At 45.5% G+C, this 26,317-nt stretch overlaps 1 protein-coding gene and 1 pseudogene across 2 annotated transcripts in view; one reads left to right on the forward strand and one right to left on the reverse strand.

The window, feature by feature from the left end:
* The window catches only part of METTL25 (methyltransferase like 25), a 1,210,930-nt gene that overhangs the window by 28,805 nt on the left and 1,155,808 nt on the right, over nucleotides 1-26,317 (forward strand). The gene's annotated exons all lie outside the window — the stretch shown is intronic.
* On the reverse strand, nucleotides 4,201-5,056 carry LOC138513143 (TCF3 fusion partner pseudogene; annotated as a pseudogene).

Consider the following 26,317-nt stretch of genomic DNA (forward strand, 5'->3'; position numbering starts at 1 on the left):
TCTCATTTTCTGACTCCTGGCTTCTGTGCAGCCTTTGCTCAGAAGAGTCCAGATCAGATTGGGCCTTCTCTAACGCCATCTGTTGCCTTTTTGCCAGATCATGGCCTTCAGCACATTTATTCTGTATGGCTCCCATATATAAATATAAATATGCCGCTATCCTAACGATCTTGTCGTGTTCATCTTTGGCCTTAGGAGCCATATATAGTTCACTCAGGGCCACATGTAATGGACCCTGATCTCTCCATAAGTCTGACCCTGTTTCAGTGACCTGTCGCGTGATGGCCTGCAACCAGGCATCCTGGCCCTGCTCAGCCCATTCACCTCTCACAAATAGTTTATGTAAGAAGTGCTCTCTGGCTATTTTCATATCTACCAAGGTCGTCATTCTAGAGATTGGTCTCTGTCCTGACTTACAGAAGTTAGTATTTTATTTTGTGTATATATTATATTATATAGTGTCCCTTTTGAGGAATGCTTCACAGCGTAATGCAGCGTGGTGATCCGACTGGATGTATGTATCCCGTCAGTTAGCACACTGTATTAAGCCGCACAAGTGGTATTCTAACCCAGAATCCCGGACGAGCCTCCAATTTGTAAGAGGATTCAATTCAGCACTACAGCCAAGTCAACGCCTAGTCTAGAATACTGAATGAAAACCCTTATTGATATATCTTTATGTCCAGTTCATGCGTTCTGGATGACTACCCCTATATAACACCCCTCCCTTGGAATCCCCCTGACCCCACTGAGCCAAGAAGTAGTTCTGTTTTGCAAGTTTAAAAGGTTTATTTGATAAGTAAGCAATATATATCTATATCACGCTTTATAATAAATTAATAATTGGATATCACACTTAATCTGGTATGATAAAGATTAACAACGGAGAATCTGGCACTAGCACACTTCTTGATAATCACTAAGGAGTTGACATGAAATGGATAAGATAGCAACAATACTTTTATGGTTTCCAATGGATGCAATGTGGAATGAAATGCAGTACAGAAAATAACTTGATAGGATTTCAGCAAAAACAATGTAATCACTTTCTTGTACAATTCACCCCCCCCCCCCTTTTATGCAATGCAAGGAAATGGAAGGAAGGCACACAGTTCCCAGAAATGCAATTAAATGTGATTATGTTCAATTCCCCCCCAGCACGCTTCAAGAAAACAGATAGGAGTTTGGAAAACACAGGCAAAAGTGCTTTGAATGTGATGGCAATTCAGTGAAAAGTATGCTAAAATGCTTTTAATTCCCTCTAGAGATTCAGGGTGAGTGGTATCTAGTTAATATTAGCTCATGCTCACTCTAGCAGTGATGCAGGGATAGTTTTTATGAGGCAAACGAATTTCTGGCAAATGGAAGGCAAGCAGCAGCAGATTTTTTACACGTGAAGAAATTTGCAAATCGCGGCAAAATTTGCGGATGCGCCGAGCGCGATTACAGAGGAACTACAATGAATATCACTATCATTTTGGGGTCCTAAGAAAGCCTAGGATCTCAGCTTCCAGATGAAAGTTACTGCAAGTCTCTAAGACAAACGGTCGCGGAGATATGAGCGATTTTGTGAAGGTCGTTTTTGGTTTTGCAAATTTTAAACGCAACACTTTTTCAGCTTTAAAAATGATGGCAGAATAACACAATTGCTAAGCTGCAGTTCTACTTAGATTAAAAATGGTTTGAATTATATGATTTTAACTAAGAGATGTGTTCTGAGTTTTGCTGAGTACTCACAAGAGATTTTGAACCGGAAAGCGACTTGGTCACGGACTTCAGTCTGGTCAGGTCTTCCCGAGTTCCGCTCACAGCGCCTGGCCTCTGGAACTGCTCACAGCATCGGGTCAGCCCTGCTCTCTCTCTCTGGGTACAGCACTGCTTCTGGATTCTGGAGATTGAGGGATTTGAAATCTCTGGTTTATCTTGGAGTCTAAGTGTTGGCTCTTTGAAGGTTGATGGAGGTAAAGTATGGATTTTTCCGGCAGAGCTTCCAGCTGCAGATGGAAATGAAGGGTCTCCACCTAAGTTTCAGTGGTCCATTTATATGTTCTGCAAGTGGGTGTGTGTGTTGGTCATAACTAAACTTGCCCCTCTCACTTGTCATTGGTCCAGCTTTCATTTCTCCCCTGATTGGGGGAGCTAAGTTGTGTCAGAGTGATGTCAGCCATTTATGATCTCTTGAAAAAACTCCCCTGTCATCTGTGCACCCAAATCTATATATGATCAAAACACATATTTCACAGTTACACAGTTGTTTGAAATTACATACCCGTGTCACAGATCACATGAGGTATACTCTGTCCCAAATCTGCTGTTTCTAAGAGCTTGCATTGAGAAATGGCACATATTTCACTTTTTAACGGATTTTGCAATTTCTGACATTGACCCAAATTTACACACATGTGCGCAAGGAGTATGGACATTAATTGATGAAGTTTCAGATTTTTCACATGCATACATTTTGAGTAATATCCTCTTTTCCGCTAAAACCCCCCTGAACATACCACCGGGTCCTAACATGTCTTAAAACGTGGGCAGAAAAATCACAGGAATTATGGTATCATTTATAAAAATTTTCACATGTCCGCTCTATGAATGATCCATCTTTTTAAAGTTATGTTCTGGCCCCCAAAGGGGTGTGGTTTCCTTCCAGCACAAGGTTGAATTTCTGGTTTTTCCAGTTCTGCCAAGCTAGCTTGCTCTCACAGGCAGTGCCTCTCCCCTGTCCTTCAGGAGGAAGCCACTTTTTACGACATCTGTAATAAAACATTTGCCTGAGTCAGGACAGGGCTTTGTTCAATTTCCTGCAGAGCCCAGGTAATTCAATCAGGGAAGTGTCATATCCCTTTTGGTGGGAGCAGCAAAAGGGCAGCTAGGCCTGGGAACACAGCTGTGACTCAAGTTTCACTCCTGATGGGGGTAGTTGTCAGGCAGGATTGGAATCTCTTTAAGACAGTTTTTAGCTACATGTCATTTCTGTTCCCAGTTTCTGCATTCAAATAAAACTAAACATTTTCACATATGCAGCTAGAATGCTGATTCTAAGTTTAAAACTATGACATTTAAACAATTGCAACCTATGTGACACTCAAAGTAGGTCACTCATTTCTTTTAAACATTTAGATTTGTAGTGTCTTTCAGTCCAACTTTACTTAAACTGCTGAAATCCACAGCTCAGCCAGTCTTGTTATAAACCTTCAAGTCACTTCAGAATATAACTTTACATTGGATCCACCTCTCAGTAAGTCTTTCTTTGGCATGTTTTGGGTTCATTTATTCAGTTTTCTACAAAATCTGGTGGTTTTAAAACGCCGGCTTTTGGGTAGTGGTGAGTAATGGTACTGCACCCCTTTTTGGGATTTAAGAAAATGAATTCCCAACAGTTATGGGTTTGCTTTTGGCAATCAGCATTGCCATTCCCAATGGTTTCAGACTACTGTATGGGTAGTCCAATGGTGGTTTTAGGCAGTGTCCTTCTGTGCCCATAACATCGGCAAAAATGAGTGGCAGCCTATTCTTCATGCATTTCCCTGTGCATTTTCTGGGAAGCTCTGGCCATTATGATGTTTTCCATGTCAGTACTGCACAGTTTTGAGGTAGGGCTCGGATGCATGGGTAAATACATCCCACAGTGTGTTAATAGAGGAAAGGCTTTCTGTCCTGTGCTGTCTTTCGAATGCGGGGGAGATCTCCCTCTTAAGAATGCCGCAGGGAAAATGTCGGTAGTTATTATTAGGATTTTTTAGTGGCAAATAAATATGTTTTATTTATGAACACTCAAAACAAACTTGACAATATGATATACTGCATGGCTAGGTTAAGATAACTGTAGATAAAAAGTAAGTTTGAGTTTCGGCCCGCAGTCAGTATAATTCCTCCTAGAGTGGCAGAAGGCTGTTCTGTGTTCCATATTGTAGTTTCACATTTTTCTTTTAGAAGATCCCATGCACGATAGAACACTGGCAACAGTAACTTATTTTTTTTTACCATACTACTAATTACAAGTCAAATGTGGTGTATTAGATAAATATGACAAGCTGAAACTCTGCCATCTTCACCACTTTATTGATTGGATTCTCGCCCATGTGGATTTGCTGGTTTGTCTCAAAGTAGTCTCACTTTTGTAAAGGAACATGAAAAAAGACAAAAACTTGCTGAATATTACATAAAATAAATACCCTATGACTTTATGAAACAGTCAAAACCTGGCAAACATGTCACTCTTTCAGTAATGCTAGACTGGAAAATGCTTCAAGCCTTGGTAGGTTGGTTACCCATCTACTGTGAAGTTCAGTAACATGAGCATCTAGCCAATCCTCACATTATCCAGGGCTGGAAAACCTGGAGTATGGCAGCCTCGCATCCTGTTGGCTAGTGTCGCCAGTCAATTGGAAGCTCTTCCTCTGCATCACAGCCATAATCTTCTTCCCAATTTTCACCTGAGCTAGTAGAGGTTTTGCTGGAATGACAGGTTGGGTTTCTTTCTTGTTCCCATACTCTTTCCCCTCTATTTTGTTTTCCTTTTCTTGACTGGGGTGGCTTCGGTCAAAGTTGAGCTCTCAAAGGTCTTGTAGTCCATGCCAGGTAAGGATGCAGATCCACGTCTCTGTGCCGAAGAGTTCCCATCTTCAGGTGGCTTGTTCTCTATATTTCATGGGGCCAAGATGTCTATTTCATCCTCAAGGGAAATGTTGAGCTGGCTCTGTCGATAGTCATCACCATATGAATCCAATATCTTCATCAGGAACCTTCTCTCGTGTTTCAGCTTCCGTCTGATCTTCTCAACCTGATGCAGCCTGTTCAGCACCCTTTCATTCACCTGCTCTATATCCTTACAATGCCGGCTCACAGCAAGGTATTTCCTCTTGTGCATCTCCCTCTGCTGCTGCAGGGTTTCTTCCTCCTCCTCATCTTGGAGGTTGTCACTGCTCATACTGCCATCCACAAATTCGACCCCAGTCTACAGCTCACTCTCCAGGATGTTCCCTCCAAAGAGAGATGGCAGTACTATCTCTGAGCCTGGCGGCACAGAGAACTCCTCGAAGCTCACAGTCATTGTTCAGGCGGGTAATTCTGCTTCTGATCCCGAAAGCAGTGGCAGTAGTTTTAACTGACTTCTAAGGTCCCTAGGACTAACTTCAGCTTGTTTTACAGCATGCACTAGTGTCTGCCTAATAGTTTTGCCCTTTTTGAAGGCAAACAGTGGTTTTGGCAATTCGTGTTCATACATCTGGAGAATCCTCCAGTTGTTCAGGATGAGATTCCTGAATTTTATTACTGTTGGGCCCATAAGTGATGGCACATGCCATTCTCTTTCTTTATTTTCTTCTACTTTGTAGTAGTGCATCGCAATCGTATCGTAATATCGCACTCTTTTATAGGCTTGTTTGAGTATGCCTTTGGGGTATCCCTGTTTCTTTAAACGTTCTGTAAGGACCTTAACTTCATGCTGGAAATCCAGGTGGCTAGAGAAATTGCGTTTCGCCCTTAGATATTGACTAAAGGGGATAGTTGTTTTTAGACTGGTTGACTATGTTGGTGAAAGATAGTATTTCTATACAAAGTCACAGCTAATTTGCCGCCATCTACTTTGATCCACAAATCTAGAAATGGTATATTGGATTGGCTTTCCATCCTGGTGAACCTTGTTTACATTTTTAAAAAAAAACTTTATTTGTACAGTGCAAAGAGTAACATACATCACAGCAAAACAGTCTACAGCCAGTTTTAGCATATACATCGAACAAAGGAGAGCATTCAGAGACATGCAGGTAGCATTTGCATCATGTGATCAAATTACATGTAATTCATGCTTGGACATTGTTATATAGGGTTCTGTGTAGATAAGTATTCATGGAATGGCCCCCAGATGTTCTTTGGTCTATAGCTTGGTGTCACCTGTGTCACATAGGTCACCTCACATTCATTGACATAGGTCATTTCTTGAATCCACATTTTCATGTCCAGTGCTGTTCTAGATTTCCATCTCAGTAGGATACATTTTTTGGCCAAAAGGCAGCCCAGATTAAAGAGGCATCTAAGTTTTGTAGCTATCTTGCCTATGTCCACAAACAGATATTTAGGGAGTCTCAAATGTGGGGGGACTCCCGTGCATGTATGTAGTACCACTGCTACCTCCCACCAGAATTGGGTTATCTTGAGGCAGTCCCAATACATATGATGTGCATCAGCAATCTCTGCATTACATTTGACACAGGCACTAGAGGACAGTGGGCCAAACCTGGCAATTTTGCAGGGGTGTAATGAAGTCTGAGTACTTTGAATTGCATAAGCCTGTGTTTGGCATTGAGGGACACCTCCTTTGTCAGGCGGCACCAGCGGGTCCACTGGGTGTCTTCCAGTGAGCTTCCAAGATCAGACCCCCATCGCTCACTAGCCCTCACTGGTTGTGTTAGTGCATCTTGACATTTTTTATATAATTTAGATACCAAGCCCCTGGGGTTCCCGCCTGCTATTACCACACCAAGGACATCGCACTCCTCAGGTTCATTCGGGATGATGGCCAGAGTCCCCTGATTGCCGTTCTAATCCTGTAGTACTGTAATGTTGTAATGGGGCCGGAGCCCAACATCTCAGAGAAGTCTGTGAGTGTAACAAAAGAGCCCAGTGGGAAGAGATCATGTAGCATCATAATACAGTCTGGGTCACACGCAGTCTGTATGGATTTATCGTATGTTGGGGGAAGCCCAGGACAGTTCCAGAGGGGGATTGCTCCTGAGTATGGCGCAGTAACGTTCAGTCTCTTAAAGATTCTGGTCCAGGCGTTAACAGTCATACGTAGCGGGTCGAAAGAGCAAGTGTCAGAGTGTCAATTGCTCAAGACTATTGAGCGTAAGTCGGAAGGAGATGCACTTTATTTCTCCAGGCCTGTATGGAGTGATTGATCATGGGATGGGTACCAGTGCCCAGCAGAATGTGCCTGCGCTACCTCGTAATATAGCCCAAAGTCTGGTGCCTGCAACCCTCCCTGGTCGTATGGTCTGGTCATGTCCTCCTATTTCATCCGTGGAGTATCCTTGCCCCATGTGAAGCCCACCAAGAGAGATGTTAATTTGTCAAAGAATGCATGCCCCGGCCATACCGGGACATTGGTGAAAACCTTATTTACATCTAATGTATTGATGTAAAAGGCCAAAACTTGGCTACTATTCCCCGTCCATACTATAAAGATGTTATCAATGTATCTTTTGTATATTCTGATGAACGATCGAAATGGATTATCAGGGTTCCAAATGAATTTCCTCAAACTCATTTACAAAGATGTTTGCTAAACTGGGTGCAAAAGCTGCCCCCATAGATGTTTATTTTACCTGATTGTAAAATTCATTTTTGAAAATGGAATTATTCCGTTTAAGGAAGACCTCTGCTAATCCTATAATGAAGTCTGTAGGAACATTGTGTGGAGTGTTTCTAGTGTTGAACACCTGTTGAAGAGCAGAGAGATCTTGGTTTTGTGGTATATTTGTATATAGTGACTCTGTCTAGAGTCACCAACCAATCTTTATTGCCATCAAATTCCTGTCGCTCTATGAGCAAAGTTGCTTCTCTCGTATACTTAAGATATGCCTTCCCTGCTGTTTTTAAAAGTTTTATGAAGTGATCTACGTATTTAGCCAAGGGTTCCAATACCGTCCCACATGCTAAAACAATGGGACATCCTAGCGGGGACTTAGTGCTTTTGTGAACATTTGGAACCAAATAGAAAGCTGGAATTCTAGGATTGGCACTGTTAAGGCAAGTGAACTTTTCAGAACTCAAATGTCCTTCATTGAGGGTTCCGATGGATTTGTGAAGATCTTTGGTTAGATCTTTTTTTAATTTTGTATAGTGTTCTCCATTATCCAGCCGTCTATAGGCTTCCTGATCATATTTGAATGCATCTTGTAATACTACACCTCCCCCCTTATCTGCAGGTTTAATAATAACCATAAATAAATAAATATGTCAATTGGTATGTGTTCACGGTTCCCTCTGGTTCCTCAGGCTCTGACTTTAACTACAATTGGAAGTGGAATAGATTTGAATTTTTCAGTTCATTGCCATAGGCGCTTTATGAATCTTCGCTCTTGACCTTTGTAGATATTGTTTTATAAATCTGTGTTCTTAATGACATTTCAGTTCTCTTCATATACTTGGCAACATTCTCTTCTGGGTTCCTATACACCGCATTTCATTAACCGTCTTCCTAACGTTAGAAACTTTGTTTCCTAGTTCCTGTGTCTGAAATGCTTTCAATATATTCATGTGTCTAGGAATGTTTTCTTCTTGTTCTGAATTAAACAGACAGTTACGTTCTTGTTAGGAACCTTCTCTCCTTGTTCCTATTTCTCAGATGTTCTCCACAGTATTCTAGTGTTCTTTGGAATGTCCTATCCCAGCACTCTTATTCCGCATGTTGTGAACCCTCTTCTTATCACAGTCCTATGAGTACTTTAGTTTCTTGTATTTGAAGTATTGCTGGAAGTGTTTACGGAACCTTCATTTCCTGGTTCCTGCTAGTGATGAGTAGTTGGATCCTGGCTGGCTCTAAACTAAAGCAACCAGAATGTATTGCTTTAACATCCGGGTATTTACTAGGAGGATTTAAACTTGCACACCTGAATCAGATCTGCCTCCCTGATGATTGCTGAGGAACAAAAGCACGCTTGGAGAAGAACAATGCTGGGATTTGGGGATGACTGCAGCTGGAATCCAAAGGATGTCTCTCCCTCCTTTTGTGAAAATAAACAGTGCATAAAATGTGCACTCTCCACTAGCGACTGATATTTGACTGTTGGCGAGTAAGAAATGGTGTGCTCTGTGTATGTATAGAATTGAGGTGGCAAGTGACGTTTTTTATATCTGTCTCGCAGCTTGCAACATGAATTTCTGCCACCTGAAATAAATATATTACGAAGATCTTTTGAGATCAATTCATTGGCATTCGGTTATGAGGATAACTTTGTTGTCCTTGAGGGAGGACGTGTCCGGCCAGAGCTCCTACCAATCCGAATAAAATTCTGTTGAAAATCTGCATTACATCTGAACTATCTAGCCCGCAAAGCAGATGCCCGTGAAGGGGAAGCAGTGGAGCACATATTGGGTATACAACAGGTGGACCGCCGGTTGGGAAAAGGCAGCCGCAGCCTGCTTCACGTTACGGGTGCCCACGGCACACAAAGAGAAAATGACCGCCGCCTGAATGGCTGGCGGACAAAGGAAAGACTGGCCCGAGCGCAGACAGCGCAAGAGGAACGTGTGGGAAGCCAGGCACCCGGACCGAGTGCCTGCGGTAGGCTCTGCGGTGCAGCGCCGTGATCCTGAGGCACATGAAGCCAGCGTGTGCCAGCGGAAGCCGAGCGGAAAGCGCCCGCTGCAGAGAGCGCTCTGAGCAATAAAGGAAGAAGCCAGGCCTGTCCGGAGTGCAACATTGTCTCCGACTGCACAGGCTCCGGCACGAGAGTATTTCAGGAAACGCGCGTCGGGAGAGGCGGCCGCCATGAGAAACAAGAAGGTGCTGTTACATTTGTTTCCAGGCAACTTCAATGAGGTGCGAGGAAGCAGCTCACCGCAGCCTGGAATACGGATGCTCTCATGAGCGAAAACACGGGACGGTCGCTGGCCTGAAGGCATTTGGGAGCGGCGCGTCCATAGACCTCATCAAGAGGTAGGAACTGTAGGTCACGCATTAAGAGGAGTCATGCCTTACAAGAAAGCCCGGAGAAGCGCTGGAGCACTCGGATACAGGGGACGCGCCCACACAGAGTAGATGATGGACATAGCGGATATCAATAAATTGTCAAATATGCCCCTCATGATTAAGTGCAGCGCACGGCTGTTATAAAGGCAAGGGGAAGGAGACACCCCTTAGCCTGCTCAGTAGGTGAATAGCGGGGCACAGTGAGGCGTGCCCGGCGGAGAGCTCCGCAATTACCACCAAGGGGCAAGAAGGAACGGTGACCTGGCGGGGCCCGAGGTTGAAACACGTTGGGCCAGCACTAGTACCCATACAGAACTCTAAGCACTGGGGGGTGCACCCATGGAACCAGACCAACAGTGGGTGGGGCATGTAGACTGAGCGGACTGAATCGCCCAAGCACACCTACGTGGGAGGACACAGCCCACTCCAGGAGCAGATTTGGCTGCTCACGGGAACTCTTAACACCGCCTGTCAGGGCCCTGGCACCAGAAGCAGTCAAGTCTAATGAAGGCCGGAGGCCACACGTGGCGGGGCTCGCACACACAACCCTGACACACTGAAATGGCAAATAAACTGCCTAGAGCGAAGGGTAAGCAACCCACGCTTGATGAATACGCCAGTACATCACCAGGGGCAGAAGGGGCTAGGAGCAAAGACAAAACCCTCTCTGGGGGCATGGACACTGTGGGCAAACACCAGGAGATTCTTGCTGCGATTGCTGACCTAAAAGTGGCTTGGGAAACCAAACTAGGATTGGCCATGAACGACCTGAAGGTGGCACTAGAGCTCAAAGTCGGGGCAGTACAAGAGGAGGTGAACCTCCTCCGGCAAGACGTCAGAGTGCTGGCCGAACGCATAGGTGACTTAGAAAAAGAGGTAGCCCCGAATACAGCGGCGTGTGTAGCCTATAAATCTGAACTACATGCTCTAGTACAACACATGGGCAACCTGGAAAGTAGGGCGGAGGAGGCAGAGGGACGCGCCCGAAGGAATAACATACGTAACGTCGGACCGCCCCAAGGAGCTGAGGGACCTAACCCTAGGAGTATATTGAATCCATGCTGCTGCAGGAAATAACCGGGGGAGTGCTGACCCAGGGGTTTGCCGTGAAAAGAGCGCACAGGGCCCTGATGAGGAAGCCCCCACCGGGAACCCCTCCTCCAGGCCAGTGATAGCTAAGATTCGGAACTATCGTGACCGGGAGAAGATCCTTGAGCACTTCCGGAAGGGTGGAACGATACAAAGGGCATCAGCAAACATAACTGCATATACGGATTACACCTTGCAGGTGCAACGCCGACGTATGATCTTTGGGGCCGTGAAAAGAAGGCTGCGAGAAGCAGGTCACAAGTATATGCTGATTTGCCCGGCAAAACTGAAAGTGTTCCACAAGAGCAGAACACTGTTTTTTGAAACCCCGGAAGACGCCATGGAATGGCTAGACATGCAGAGCTGCCCCCAAGAATCGGGCATCCAGAAGGAAGACGGCGCAGATAAGTAACGTGCGACTGTGGCACCCACGGTGTCGCAGTCTAAGACATTGGGACTTGAATATAGCAAGGGACATAGCCCTCTGGAGGCTTGAGACCAGGGCTATACACATAAGCCCTCATACCCCCATAACAAATACATTAGTTGGGTCACCGGTAGACCGGTGACACCCTGCCAGGTTCCTGTCCTCGGCATCCCGAGGCAGGACCAAATGCGGGGGAGCCTGGAGTCTGAGATCCAGGGATGGAGCTGGGCACTTGTTGGGATGGGGTAGGGCGGGGGGGGAGGGAAGGAGTTGTGTGCGGTGGTTGATAATTGGGCAGGGGGTCAGGAGGGGCTAGTTGGGGAGTTTTTGTTGGGAGGGGGAGGGAAACAAGCCCAATCGTGTGTCAAACCAGGTGGGAAGGGGAAACTGGTAGGGGAGGCGGGACAACCCATAGATGGTGTCGGGTAGCCTTAGAATGGTGACCTGGAACGCGAGGGGCCTCAACAGCTATTTGAAGCGAAATAAAGTAATGATGTGCCTAAGGAGGCTGAAGATTGACATAGCGCTGTTACAGGAAACCCATCTCACTAAGGAGAAGCCGGATGTGGTCAAGAGAAAGTGGAGAGGGTGTACCACGGGAGCTACATTCTCAGCATACGCGAGGGGGGTCATCGCGGTGGGTGGCACCGCACGTACCATTCCAACTGCTTCAGACCACGATAGATCCAGAAGGCAGAATGACAGTGGTGCGGGGGATGCTGGAAAACAGGGAAGTGAGTATTATAAATTCATACGCCCCTAACCAAGATACAGCGGCCTACTTTAGGACCCTATATGGCAAAAGTGGCCCCCTATCGAGCAGCGCGATCTTATGGGGAGGGGACTTTAACTGTACATTAAATCCTAAAATCGACAGATCAGATGGTAAACCAGACAGACCCACTCTGGCCGCAAAGGTGTTACAGGCCCTGCTGAGAGATTTCGGACTCGAAGATACTTGGAGACAGCTACACACAACAGATAGGCAGTATTCACACTACGCGGCCCCACATAAACTGTACACGAGGCTGGATTATATGTTTGCCGCTTCGGAGCTGGTAGGAGAGATGAAAAGCGCGGAATACAAGACCAGAGTGCTCTCGGACCACTCCCCCTTGGTCCTGGAGTGGCGACACCAGCCTTCTAGAGCGAAAATTCTGACGTGGAAGCTCAGAGCTGAGGCTCTGCAGGACTCGGGATTCCGAGAGGACCTGAGGGAGGCAATCACAGAATATTTTGACACTAACACAGGAAGTGTTCAATCGTTGGGAACCCTATGGGAGGCATTCAAAGTAGTAGTACGGGGCGTAGCCATATCAAAACCCAGAGGGCTTCAAGGGGGCATAGAGCGGGAGTTACAATAAATAGAGAGGGAGCTGGAAGGTATAATGCGTAAGGGGGGCACCTCACAGGAGGATGAGGGAAGGATGAAGCTGTTACACCAAGCCAGTAGTGAGCACTGGGATAGACTATGCAAACTGAGTTACAAGAAATGCGTCGAAAGGCAACACGCGGGTGGAGACAAGCCGGGGGGACGAAGGTCAGAGCTGGGACACCCAAGAGGGAGTAAATGAAGGGTTCCTTAGATACTATAAACGTCTTTACGGGGACGCAGGGGAGGAGATGGATCAAGATATTCAGGAAACATTAGAGGACATAGGCTTGCCCAAATTAGACGATCAGGAGCGGGAGGATCTGGACGCCCCAATCACCTTAGAAGAATTGGAGATAGTGTTCCAGCACTTGCCTACGTGCAAAGCCCCGGGGTCAGACGAGCTCCCCAGTGAATTCTACAAAACTTACAAACAAGAGGTGCTCCCCCTGCTGCTGGCTATGCTTAATGAGGCGTTTGAGCGTGACAGGTTGCCAGAGTCCCTACGGGAGGCGGTGGTCATTCCGCTCTTAAAACCGGGTAAGCCAAGCACAGATTGCGGGTCATACAGACCCCTATCGATGCTTAATCAGGATAGCAAAATCCTCACAGCAGCACTGGCAAACAGGCTTAAGCGAGTCATTGGTAAATTGATACATCCCGACCAAACGGGCTACGTTCCTGGCCGGAACATAACCGACAATCATAGGAGACTCCACCACATTGACCAAACAGAGAAGGACCCCGGCGAATTGTTAATAGTCTCGCTGGATGCCATTAAGGCCTTCGACTCAGTGAGTTGGCCTTGGTTGCTAGCGGCTCTGAGAGAATACGGGATGGGGCCAGGATACCTGAGGGGGTTAAAATGCTATATAGTTCCCCAATTGCCAGGGTCAAAACGGGCGCCACATTCTTAGATAAATGGCAACTCCGCAGGGGCACTCGACAAGGCTACCCCTGGTCGCCCATGCTGTATATCCTTGCGTTGGAGCCACTGGCAGTCTGCCTCAGACAACAGTACGGGGAGATAGGGATCCATACTGCAGGGGGTTCGCATCTTATATCACTGTACGCCGATGATATACTCTTATATCTTCGCTTCCCACAGGAAAATCTACAATATGTCTTGGAGGTGATGGAACGTTATGCCACCCTCTTGGGTATAGCAGTGAACCCCCAGAAATCAAGCACGTTCCCCTTGGGGAGGTACAGATGCACCCTGCCGAGGAGCTTACCGTTCTTGCCAATACCCTGGCAGACTGAGACGTTACGATACTTATGAATCAATATATACCACACAGCGGAGGAGGAACACAAACACAATACGGTAAAGGCAGTCGAAGGTTTTAAGAATAGTATGGGCTTTTGGTCCAGACTTCCCCTGGCCATGATGGGTAGAGCGGCTTTGATCAAGATGGTAGTCCTGCCCCGATTGTAACATTTTTTCGTAAACATCCCGTATGTGATCCCCAAATGCTTTTTTGTCAGACTCCACAGCCTATGCAGGGGTTTCATATGGCACAACTCTAGGAACAGGGTGGCCCTTTGGAAACTACAAAACTTGTGTGACGGTGGGGGTATAAACCTGTCGAACTTTGAGTTATACTACTTAGCGGGACAGCTACAATACGTGGCCAGGTGGTTGTCTGAAGAAGAAATGGCCAAAGTCAGGCTATGGTGTAAGGACCCTGCCCCCTTCTTCCTTAGAGAGACAGTGTGGCTGCCTAAACCAAAGGTGATAGGAATGGTGAGACTGCTGGTGCTAGGCTGGGAGATATGGCGCAAAGTGTAGCAAATAGTGGGAAACCCAACTCCATTCTCCCTGCAGGTGCTGCTAGCGGCGCTATGCGGGGAGGACCCCCAAATGATAAAAGGGATCCACAGATACTGGGAACCGATGGGCCTGGTGACCCTTGGAGATATATGGCAGGAGGGGCCGGCACTAGACTTTCAGAGATTGGTGGAGGACACTGGGGTGCACATAGGACAACACATTATTTACACCAGAATTATTAAATGAGTGCGAGAGGGGTGGCCTGAAGCAGTGCTTACGGAACAACCTGATTCAACCATCGAGACAATGTATGATATTTCGGAGGGTGGGCATGAAATAGCTCGTCTATATGAGCTACTGGGAACTGAGATGGGAAAAGAGCTGCTCCAACTGAGGCAAGATTGGGAGGAGGAGGTGGGAGAACCCATGTTGGATAGGCAATGGGACAGAGCCCAGAGGTATCACAAGAATGTGTCCCGAAACACGAGACTCCAGCAGATCCAATTGTATGTCACTCATAGGACCCCCAGAAAAATCGCCAGGTTTGGAGGCCCGGTGGCACAGAAATGCCCACGGTGCGGGGTGGAGGAAGCGGGGATGCTACATATGTTTTGGGCTTGCCCAGAGGTGGGGAGGTTTTGGACAGAGATGAAGATATACCTCGCGGGTAAAGGGATTACGATGGAGGTGGAGTCAGCTTGGGCATGCATGCTGGGGGGTTTCACCAGACCACGTAACCTGAAGCATATCAGTAAGATGAAAGACCTGCCCTACATCTTGGGTAAACAGAGAATTGCTATGTGCTGGAAGGCAGCCCAACAGCCTATAATTGAGATGTGGTGGGCGGACCTCATGAAGTGGGCAGAGGCAGAAACGGCTGCTTGGTATGAAGCAGTCAATAGGGGGGGGGGAGAAGAGGAGGTGGGACCCCTGATAGCATGGAGACAACTAGCAGCCTCAATGATAGGACCCTCCCAGGCCGACCGTAGTGAAGATGATATGGAAGAGATAATTGAAGTAGACACGCCTGGAGATGAGTAGGACAGAAACATGGAAACAGGGGCTCGAGTTAAAGGGGCGGGAGGGGGGAGGACCGAAATGTTTAATTTGTGATATTATGATGTGAAGCATAAATGTGGATGTCCTCAACGTTGGTATTGTTCGGAGTTTTGTTAATAAAATAATAAACCATTTAAAAAAAAAAAAAACTTTGTTGTCCTTGAACAATTAACATAGTTATTTGGTATTTTATGATGTCTCATTTTATGAATGAGAACCCTATTTGAATGGTCTACACTGAGCGTATTGACTTTATATTCGCTATGGTGATGGGAATCTGGTTAACATTAACACTTACAGATTTTGCCAGAGTCCTGCTCTAGTTGCTCTTATATTGAGAAGTTTAAATGTTACCTTTTCAATAATTCTTTTAGCTACAATATTTCAAGTAACTTTAGCGCATCAAAGCGAAACAATCCCTCTTGTATATATCCGGAATGCCCTCCAAGGTAATTAACTCAGTGACTATTATTTTGTTATCGGGATCGATCTAGGGGCTGCTCAGGTGACCTCAGACACCAAAATTGCCATCTTTTCCCTGGGCGTGCCTCCATTCTACCCACCAATATGGGGCACTGGTCACAGATCATGTGATTGGGGTCCTGGGGCCAAAATCAGCAGTAATTTTGAGGTGACTTTTCGAAGTGTACGAAAAGAAGTAGTGGAACTATGTTCCCTACTGGCCTGCACCGCTCCCCACAAATCCCTTCACCACGCCCCCTCGCATTCACAATACAAACCCCAAAACACATGTGCCTGCTGTTTAAGGGAACGTCCAGTGCAGTGCAATGAAAGTGCACGTTTCAACTTATTCCTACACTTTTATTTTAAAACAAAACCATTCCGGAACAGTTTCTTTTTAAAATAAAAGTATAGAAATGGTAAAACATAATTAAAAGAAGTAGAGGTGCACCGCTCTCGCCCACTTCGCCCACTAACTTTGCCCTGTCACATAGATTAGCAGCTCCATATGGGCGTCCAACCCATGGGCATCTTCAGTTAAGGGTGTTTAAGTAAAGGGAACTCTCCCAGCCTTCTTACCTCAGCCTCTTGCTATGAGCCTTGGCGTTGCTGTGTCCTGTTACTTGTCTGTAAATTCCCATTATTGCTTCTTCTGAGCCTCATACAATTATTATATCTTTTTCTTTCCCTTCTACTTCTTTCTGCACTCTCCTCTTCTTGGAACCTTCTCAACTCTCTTCCTATCCCTATCTCTTCTCCTCGATGCCACCCCACTTCTTGCTCCACTACTCTAACCCCAGCTTTCATTACAATTCCTCTTCTCGGGTATACCCCCAGCACATCTATATTTCTCAGACTCAGCATCGCTATGCTTCTACATCACACTCTTTTTCTAGTGCTCTTTGGAGTGCACAGTCTGTAATAAAACCTCCTTTACCTCTGACTTCGTCCCTTCTCCAGACCCCATTACCCTTGCCGAAAGCTGGATCTCTCCCTCTGATTCTGCGACCTTTGCTACCCCTCATGACCCTGCCTATACCTTCACCCACTCTCCCCACCTCACTGGCAGGGACGACGGTGTGCAGACTGTTTGCATCTTCCAAACTTCCTATCTCTCCTACTCCCCTCCTCCTCCCCTATCTCCCACTAATTACCCCTCTTTTGAATACACTATCTTCACATTCACTGCTCCTTACATATTATCTCTCTCTATCGGCCACTTGGTTCGGTGGGTCAATTCTTCAAATACCTCTCCCAACTAATTGGCTCTCTCCCTCCCGATCACCACCTCATTTACATTGATGACTTTAACCACCCCTTTCTCTCTGCTGCTCTATCCACAAACCTTAACTGCCATCTCAACCACTCACTCTTTTGTCCACCCATTCAAATGGAAACTCCCTTAACCTTATTCTCATCTCCTCTCAACTATCTGCCTCTAATAGCTCCATTGCTCCTTCTCCGCTCACTTTATCGTCTTTGCCTCAATCTCCACTCCTGCTTCGTCCTCACTCTTTCCATCTAATACTACTGCTACCGAGGAGCGAGGACACAGACGAATGTTGTGGAGAAACAGACGTTTGATGCAAATGATCTGTATATAGGAGCAAACTTCACCAGAGTACTTGATACCCTATCAGCTGTAAGGAAGACCACGGAAGGGATTTTCAGCTGCAGCTGGGGCAGTTCGAGTTCTGAACAATCATGAAGGATGTTACATGGACACGCTGTTAGACTGTGAGAGTTCCGGGTTGGAATCTGGAGAGCAGCTGCACCGCAATCGCTACTGGACCTTAAGAAAGGTCGACATTGAATGGAGACCTGCGGAGCGAGTTGGGAGAATATCAGGTGAAGAAATATCAGTGGGACGACGCGGCGCAGCCGTCTGAAGAATTATTTCAACTTCAGTTAAGTGACAGAAGATTGGACCGCCATCAAAACAAAAACCATTTGCTCAAGAGAAACTGATTACGACTTGGCAACTCCTGCTCAAAAGTCCATCAATTTTACCAGCCTGCTGTTTGATCTCCCAGCATTAATCTTGGAAGCCCCAACACTGCAGTGCGCTCGCTTCCTGGAGGAGGCAGAGCGCGGTCACGATCACGTGACTGATCACGTGACTCATTCTGGGCTTTTATTCGAGGGCAATCCGCCCGAGCGGTGTGGATACTGGTGACTCAAAAATTGTGAATTCTACCTACTTGCAGCCTGCTGTTTGATCTCCCAGCATTAATCTTGGAAGCCCCAACGCTGCAGTGCGCTCGCTTCCTGGAGGAGGCGGAGCGCGGTCATGATCAAGTGACTGATCACGTGACTCATTCTGGGCTTTTATTCGAGGGCAATCCACCCTTGCAGCGTTAAGCCCGCTGCGGGGACAAGGGCGCTGCTGTTTGGGCTGTTTGGCTGGTCGGCTGGGCACGAAAAAGATACGGGAAACTCCCCACGGAAGTCACGTGCAGGTGGGTCACTTATTTTAAAAAATCATCTGTACATCTGGGGGATATCCCAAAGCTAAACAAGTCATATGACCAAAGGATAAAAAATCGCTAGGATCACCCCGGATAAGCAAGCTAACATCACAGGTTGTTGTTTTTTTTTGTTGCTGGGGTAGGGAGACTGTTGGGGCTTGACCGCTTTGATCCCACCCTGCGAATCGATCAAAATTTATATTTAAAGCCCTAAGGAAAGGGAGACTGCTGGGGTTCGACCCTTTTGATCCCGAACACTGCAAACAACTGACATAACCAGACAACATCAGGGGAAAAGATACTTACAGCCCCATTTGAAGGTTAGATATCAGTGTTCCAAACTAATACACATACGATCTCCAAATACCTAATGGCAGAAGTAGTGCTATCAACTAGATTGGGTGACCACCCTCTACCAAACAACCATATAGATAATTTAATATTATCCGAAGACAAGGATAACAAATCAGTGCTAGTTAAGGAAAGCATGACTCCGAATCACGGAACGAAAGATTATAATCAAGGAGCAGTACTCGGTCCGTTCATGATAGAGGTTAAGATCGGCAATCAAACAGGGAAGGAGCCGCTACAGGAAGACATACAATTAAACTCAGAGAGCAATGAGGTCAACCCACCCAGGAACAATTTCATATTCCATCAACTTGACAATAGGATTGAAACGGACGAATCACCTCAGCCTCAGGAAAGTTCAGCTGATGCAAAGCAGTCTAAGGAAGCTCTGGCCCTTATGGCAAATGAAACATCCGACAAAAATTAGCATGACTTAGAAGCTACAAGGGAAACTGACCTTTCAAAGGAAGATGTGTCAGAGAAGCCATCACCTGTACTAGAGATAAGATCAAAAACAGTTGAAGAAAATATTCCTAGGGCAAAGGATTTAATTCAACTATCTGAGGTTATTCCCGGGTTAGAACCCAATACTACGGTGGAAGATTTAGCAAAAACAGCGAAAGGAACCTTTAACGGAACGAAAGGTAAAACAATAACCCCTAAACCAATTAGAATGGACTTTATAAGATATACAGACCTAGAAAAAAAATATGGAAACCCAGGACCCTATCCTCCGGGGATGCTCAAGACAGAAATAATCATTTTTTTGGGAAACAATCCCTACTAAACTGGGGGACAGGCATTTCTGGAAATGTACCCAAAAGGAAACCAACTCATAAAAACACCACGGCAAATGAAATCCCTGACGCTGTTATGCTGGAAAAATCAATCTTAATAGATAAAGAGCCACAAACTGTAGAGACGGCCGTTCAAACCATGAAAGGGGAAACCAAAAACCAGTTAATTCAAACAGATAATGACCAAGACTCAAACTTGAACACACTATCATCAACGATAGAAGCACCTCAGAAAGAGAGGGAGATGACCAACAAACCTAAGACAGGGGGAGAAAAGTGTGAAAAGGTTGACTTCCTGATGATTACAACAATGGCAGCGATCCTGGCCCCTTACATGAAACTACACGAAGATGCTACGGATACTCTGAAGGACCACATTACATTGCTAGCAATGGTTCATTCTAAGACAATCTTCATTGAAGGATTCATATCGGCCATCCAAAAAAATATGCAAAATGTTGAGCAAAGAATCTCCGATATGTTACACACCATCCTAGAACCAATTATGAAAGAGAAGGAAAACCGATGGAAAGATCCTAGGAGAGACGGACTGCTCCGTTTTTCAATCAAAAGAATTAACAAAATTGCAACCACAAATAGAAGAAAATGCAAATGAAGAGCATTTGAAAGAACGTACTGGAAATACGATTGAAAAAGGGACCTTAGAAGAGCTAAGTAATCAGGTCGAATGTCCAATCCCAACTCCGAGGAAACGAGAAACAACTACAGATACAATGAACACAATAAAAGGAAAGGAAAAAAATAAAGAAAATAATGAACTGGTGCCAAATACCTCAAAAAATGTCTGCGGAAAATGAAACTCAAAGAGGAGCCACGGCGACCAACGATCAGAAAGCAAAACAGATCACAAAGAAAGGACAACACACACCTCAAAAAACCTTAGACCTTTCGCAGCACGAAAAAGATATTGAGGTATCAAAAATAGATAAGCAGAATTCAAAATTATGCGAAATCTTTAAAAAAAAGACGTAAAACAGATGGAAGGTATCACTGCGTCGCAACGAAGGGAGCAAATTGCTACGAATGATAAGAAAGCGAAATCTACTCAACCATTACAGATACTTAAAAAAACAAAAAATCAACCGCCGCGGAGGGTATGTAAATCAAATAAAAGCAAATCATTTTTCAAATGTCTGAGCACACCAAAGGAAGCAGCAACTACTGTGGTAAATCGAAACATTGGTAGCCATACGCAAACAAGTACGAGTCTAAATAACAATGAAGCAGTAGAAACGGATGACTCTGATCAGGAGTTAATGGATATGTCCACTTACACCATCTCGGATGACGTCTCAACTGATAGTGACTCAGAAGAAGAGCAAATTGAAATAACTGATGAACAAGTACAGGCGGAACGAGAAAGGGGAGTCAAACCAATGTTGGATGACAAGAGGATAATTGGGGAAAACGCAAACAAAGCTAAAACAACAAAAAAGGAAAATAATATAGTCAAGCCTGAAACTGTAAGTAAGAAAAAATTAAAGACAACAATGACGGGAAGCTCAAACATACCAATTAAAAGTCCAACAAGAAACCTGGAAAATCAAAATATAAACAGCCCCATACCTATTTTGGAATTCAAGGAATACACCACAGAAGAAAGTGAGCAGATCAGTGGAACTGATGATTTCCGGACTAGTCCCTTGAGACTGCCGAAATGCAGATTAAACCCGGAAAAAAAGGGCAGAGGTCTTCTTTTGGAAAGACTAGTACATACAGACGATGGTCTTATTCTAAACCGGGCAAATGTCCTAAGGTTGTTCCACCACATACCAGCCTTGAGATTAATCAGCTCTAGTGATATAACCCTGATAGAATTTCCTGACAAAAGGTATATGGATAGTATTCGGGTTTCCACATGCTCCCAGGTGATTCACCAGCTATTACTATCCGAAGAGAGGACCATAAGAAAGAAGGGGTTCAAGATAACCGAAAAAAACAATAAAGAAACAGAACCAGAGGTACTGGATCAAGAAACTATCTCAAAGAAAGCTCGCTTTCAAGAGGCGTACGATACGCATAAAAAAGCCATGAAACAATCGCAGGTTACCCAACCTCAAGACGGAGAACAGGAGAGATGGGTATGGTTGGCCAACCTAGCAGCAGGAAAAATGAAGACACTATAGAGCCGGAAAGTAACACAAAAGGAAACATGGTCCCTTATTTCCTGGAATACAAGGGGATTCAACCACCTTCTAACAAAAAATGAATTTGAAAAAGAAATGCCAGATGTACTATGCCTGTAGGAAACGTGGTTGAGAGAAACTCCCCTGACCGAAGGCTATTCAGTAAATATAAACCCAGCAAAAAAAGGAGAAAAAGGAAGACCAATGGCGGGTCTGCTGATAGCGATAAAAAAGAACTAAACTGGAATGTGATTCATTCTTGGAACTTGATTCCATATATTCAAATCTTAGTCCTGGAAACATCGTCGCCCCTAGACGATCAACACCACCAGCACGTTGTGCTGATGAATATATACTGGGTGCCAGGAGCTAAAGGAAACAAATCCCTTCCAAGGGACGTAGCAGAGGCAATTGATGATCTGAAAGCTAAATGGCATGACCCATGGATAATATTGGTGGGCGACCTTAATTGCACTTGTCTGGACGAAAACAATAAAGTACTCGAAGACGTACCGAAAATGGCCACAACCAAACACAAAAGAGGGGTCAATTGGAGGTCCACGTTACAATCTAGAGATTGCACAATCCTAAATGGAGTCACGTTAGGCGACATCCCAGGGAAACCGACGTGGCGAGGGCTGAAATCCAAAGCCATCTTAGATTACGTGGCAGTTTCAACTAATATATCAATGTTTATTCAAAAACTTGAGGTGCAACCGACCAAGGCTAGTGACCACAATGCTATCAAACTTACTTGTTCTAGTTTTCTTCCTAAGAACGTAACGGAAATATATCCATTCAAGATAGAAATCAACACTGGGAGAACTCGAGTTAAAATGAATCCAGCAAAATTACCAGCGCTGAACGATAACTTGACATCCGCCCTAAATGATTTGTATCTGCAGCTACCTCTGCAAACCATTGATTATGTTCCTCTGCTAAAAATCTTCCATACTAGAATTAAACCCGGCACTACAAAACCAATAATGTCACATCGACATATATTCGATCAAGCCGTGGCTGATAAAAAAAAGACTATGAGGAAACAGCTAAAATCACTGAAAGTCTTGAATGAGGTAAATAAAACTGATAAAGTACGAGAAATAAAACAAACCTTTAGAAATTGGAGAAAGTTGCACAAAAAAACAAAGCTAAACCACGACTCCCAGGCAATGTTAAGAACGATATGTGAGAGAAATACAGCAGAGACGTGGGCCTTAATAAATAACAAAGAGACTTTGCAAGATGCCATAATAACAAATCCAGTCACAGAGAAACAATGGGAATTATACTACAAACAACAACAGCCAGTTCTAAAACCTCTTATAAATGATTGGATTATACCAAAATGGGATGAAAGTTTGCTGACCATAGACAGTGAGACAATAGAAGACATGATTAAAAAGCTAAAGAACTCTAGAGCACCGGGGCCAGACGGCCTGACTAATGAAGGTCTGAAAAAGGACCCAGCGGAATGGGCTAAAATCCTACACCAACTGTTTAAATATATCTTGGTTTCGGGGAAACTACCGACTTCGTGGAAGACGAGTATTGTGGTGCCAATCTTTAAAAAGGGCCTAAGAACAGTCCCAGAAAATTACAGGCCAATTGCCCTTCTGGATGTGGCTGGAAAAATCTTTGCCTCAATTCTTTTAAAATCTTTGACAAATTGGGCAACACAAACAGGCCGTAAGGACGAATGGCAATCTGGGTTCGTAAAAGGACAAGGCACTCCATTAAACATCTTTACTCTAAATCTGTTGAAAGCTCGAACCCTGACCAACAAAGAGGCGAAATTCTATATAGCTTTTGTTGACTTATCAAAGGCTTTTGATGCAGTTGATCCTCACTCTTATTGGACAGCAAAATATGGTCACGTCTAGAAGGCAAGTTCTGGAGATCTGTTTTGGGATTGCCAAAATCTTTCCCAATTCAATTAATTAGAAGAGAGCTGGCACTATCCTCTCTGAAAGTCATCGTGGGGTGGAAGATATTGTCTTTTTACAGAAGATGTCTAGAACCGGCAACAAAGGGGGGCTTTGCGGCCATAAAAAAAGCAATGAAAGAGAGATCGGAACCAATATTGACTGAATGGGCCAAAATATGCCAGATGATCCTTCTTAATTTAAATGAAACGTGTTAGGCAGAAACCTGTGCAGTTCCCTCTGGGACCACTGCAAAAGATTTAAGACTACAGGTGTTGGCAGTAAACCCACTTGGTAGCAGTCTGCACCGCACAGATTCACTGTGGTAGCTGTGGCTGAGCAGTCAGACTTCCCTCAAGAAGAGTTAGGCAGTATACAGAGGATACATAATAGGTACAGAGGCACAGTAGCACAAGCAAACACTGACCAGAGCTAGGTGTAAAAGTATAAACTTATTTATTAAAGGTACACTCATAAATTACACTAGCACAATAGAAAAGGTAAGAAAGTCAAACACAGTTACTATTACTCATATGTACATCCCTAATCATTTGTTGGACAATTCTAAGTTAACCCCACTTATTTCCAACCAGAGGTGAGCGCTTAACGTTAGATGGTACTCCAACAAGTATTACCAAAAGGGAGGGAAAAGGCAGAAATAAAGAGAGCAGTAAGGTAAAACACTTTTCACATAAGGTTAGCAAAGACAGTCAATGGTGGAACAAGGGGAATTAGTTCGGGGCCCGCTTTAGAGGGAGCCAGGCGAAAATGTGCCCAAGATCGCACAATGTCACAAGTCTTTGCAGGTGAGTAGAAAAAGGTTTTACTACGGTTCTGAAAAGTTTAGTTAGGGTGTCCCAGACCTACCCAGGTTCGAGAGCCGAGGGCTAAATCTACCCCGTACAATCGGTGGCAAGGGTGGCCGGGCAGACACAGTACCTTTAAACGTGGAAGGATTCCTCCAGCGGTGGTAGTCGTTCCTGGTAGTGGGTGCAAGTTGTGGCGTCGTCCCGAGGAAGAGGTGATCTCGACGGGGAGGAAAGCTGCAGGTCGTTGCACTACCAGGGATGAGGCCAGCCGCAGAGTTTTCCGGTCACAAAGGATTTTTACCCCTCTTTCGCGGTTGAGGTAAAAAGTGGTATCCCGGTTGCCGGGGTGCTTGGCACAGGCAAGGCGGCCACGAAATGCTTCGGGACGGCGAAAAGAAGGCAGCAACTGGTTGTCCCCACCAGTTAAGGGAAGAAGACTCTCCGGCGGGAGATCTCCTCTGTCGTCGGGAAAAGTGGTGAGACGGTTCTGCGGGGCTTCACCGGTGGTGTCTGTTAAGACGGATTTCTGAACTCTGTCCTGGTGGCGCAGAAGTTCAGAAGGCCAACCTAATTACTTGGAACAGTGTAACCTCTGGACGAGCCAGACCAATCAAGGTAGCGATCGCGGCGGTCAAGACTAGGTCTCAAGAGGGGTGAGGGTGACTGAAAGCCCGCAATGAGCACACAAAGCAAGAGCGCTTACAAACTACTCCAAACAGTTGTTATATCAAAAATAGATACACATTTATTTTAAGGCCTTTAAAATAATGACCGTAGCGAGAAAATCACAATATCACAATATTAAACCAACACATACCATATCAACACAATATATATACAAATACGACAGTCTTAAGCATTAGAGGCACGAAATGTGTAGTCCACCTGCCAGGGAAGGAAAACAGGCAGTGCGATAACGCTTTAGACTCAGTTCGCCTTCAGAGGCACCTAACTAGATGGAAGTCCGAGCCCTGCGAAGAGTGGAGCCTTGTGCTCAAAGTACCTGCCACGCCGGTGCCAACGGGCAAAAGGGGAAGCTCTTCGGAGGAAGTCAGGCAGTTCGGGTTAGTGCACAGCAGAAGGAGAACAGGTTCCGCAGCTCAAGCGCAGCCTCCACAGCGGGCAGAAGCAGAGCACGAGTACGGCAAAAGGGTGCTGTTTTTACACAGCAGGGGAAAGCAATGGGATACTGCAGGAGGGCGACCAGATCCTAGCTATACTACTCACCGGTCCCCGAAGCAAGCAGACCCAGGCTTCTCCACGTTAGTTTCAGCAGCTGGCAGGTTCAGAAGAGCAGGGAACGCCTCGTAGTCGTGTAGAGCAAAAAGACGTCCCAATCGACGAAACCGGCACAGTTTGTTGCCGCAGCAGGACAACGGAGCGGCCGTGTGTATTCAAGCCAAATGTACACTCCTCCCTTCAGACTTGGGAACGCCAAGTGTACGAAGCGTGGGAGAGTGACAAGGACTCGAAATACAACACAACCTGGCGGCGGTTACAGAGCAGGACTCCCTTGTAAGCTGGTCAGTCAACTGGATGGCCCAGAGACACTTCCGAAGGCTTACTTGGCAGGAGATGATGAAGTCGCCGGGAATAGCTGTTCCTGCTATTCCAAAGGTCGAAGCACCAGTACAGGCCTTCTGGTTCGATCAAAGGAGGAAAGGGTTTCACAGGACGACAGCAGTGCAAAGGAGGATTCCTTCAGCGGGTCACCAGCGATTCCTCGGTCCAGCCTCGTGGTTGCAGGATACTTGGCTCCTGTATTCCTTCGTTCGTGAGAACTCAGGAGATCGACCTGGTAGTGGTGTTTCCAGCCCCCTCTTATCCACGGTTCCCTTCGCGCCAAAACGGAGGGGAGCCAATGGGAGATCCGCTCATCAACACACATACCATACGTGGACCAATCACGGACCACGGTGGTCCCAGGCATTCACACC

Source organism: Ambystoma mexicanum, chromosome 12 (assembly GCF_040938575.1).
Source record: "Ambystoma mexicanum isolate Mex_15411 chromosome 12, UKY_AmexF1_1, whole genome shotgun sequence".
Lineage (NCBI taxonomy): Eukaryota > Metazoa > Chordata > Amphibia > Caudata > Ambystomatidae > Ambystoma > Ambystoma mexicanum.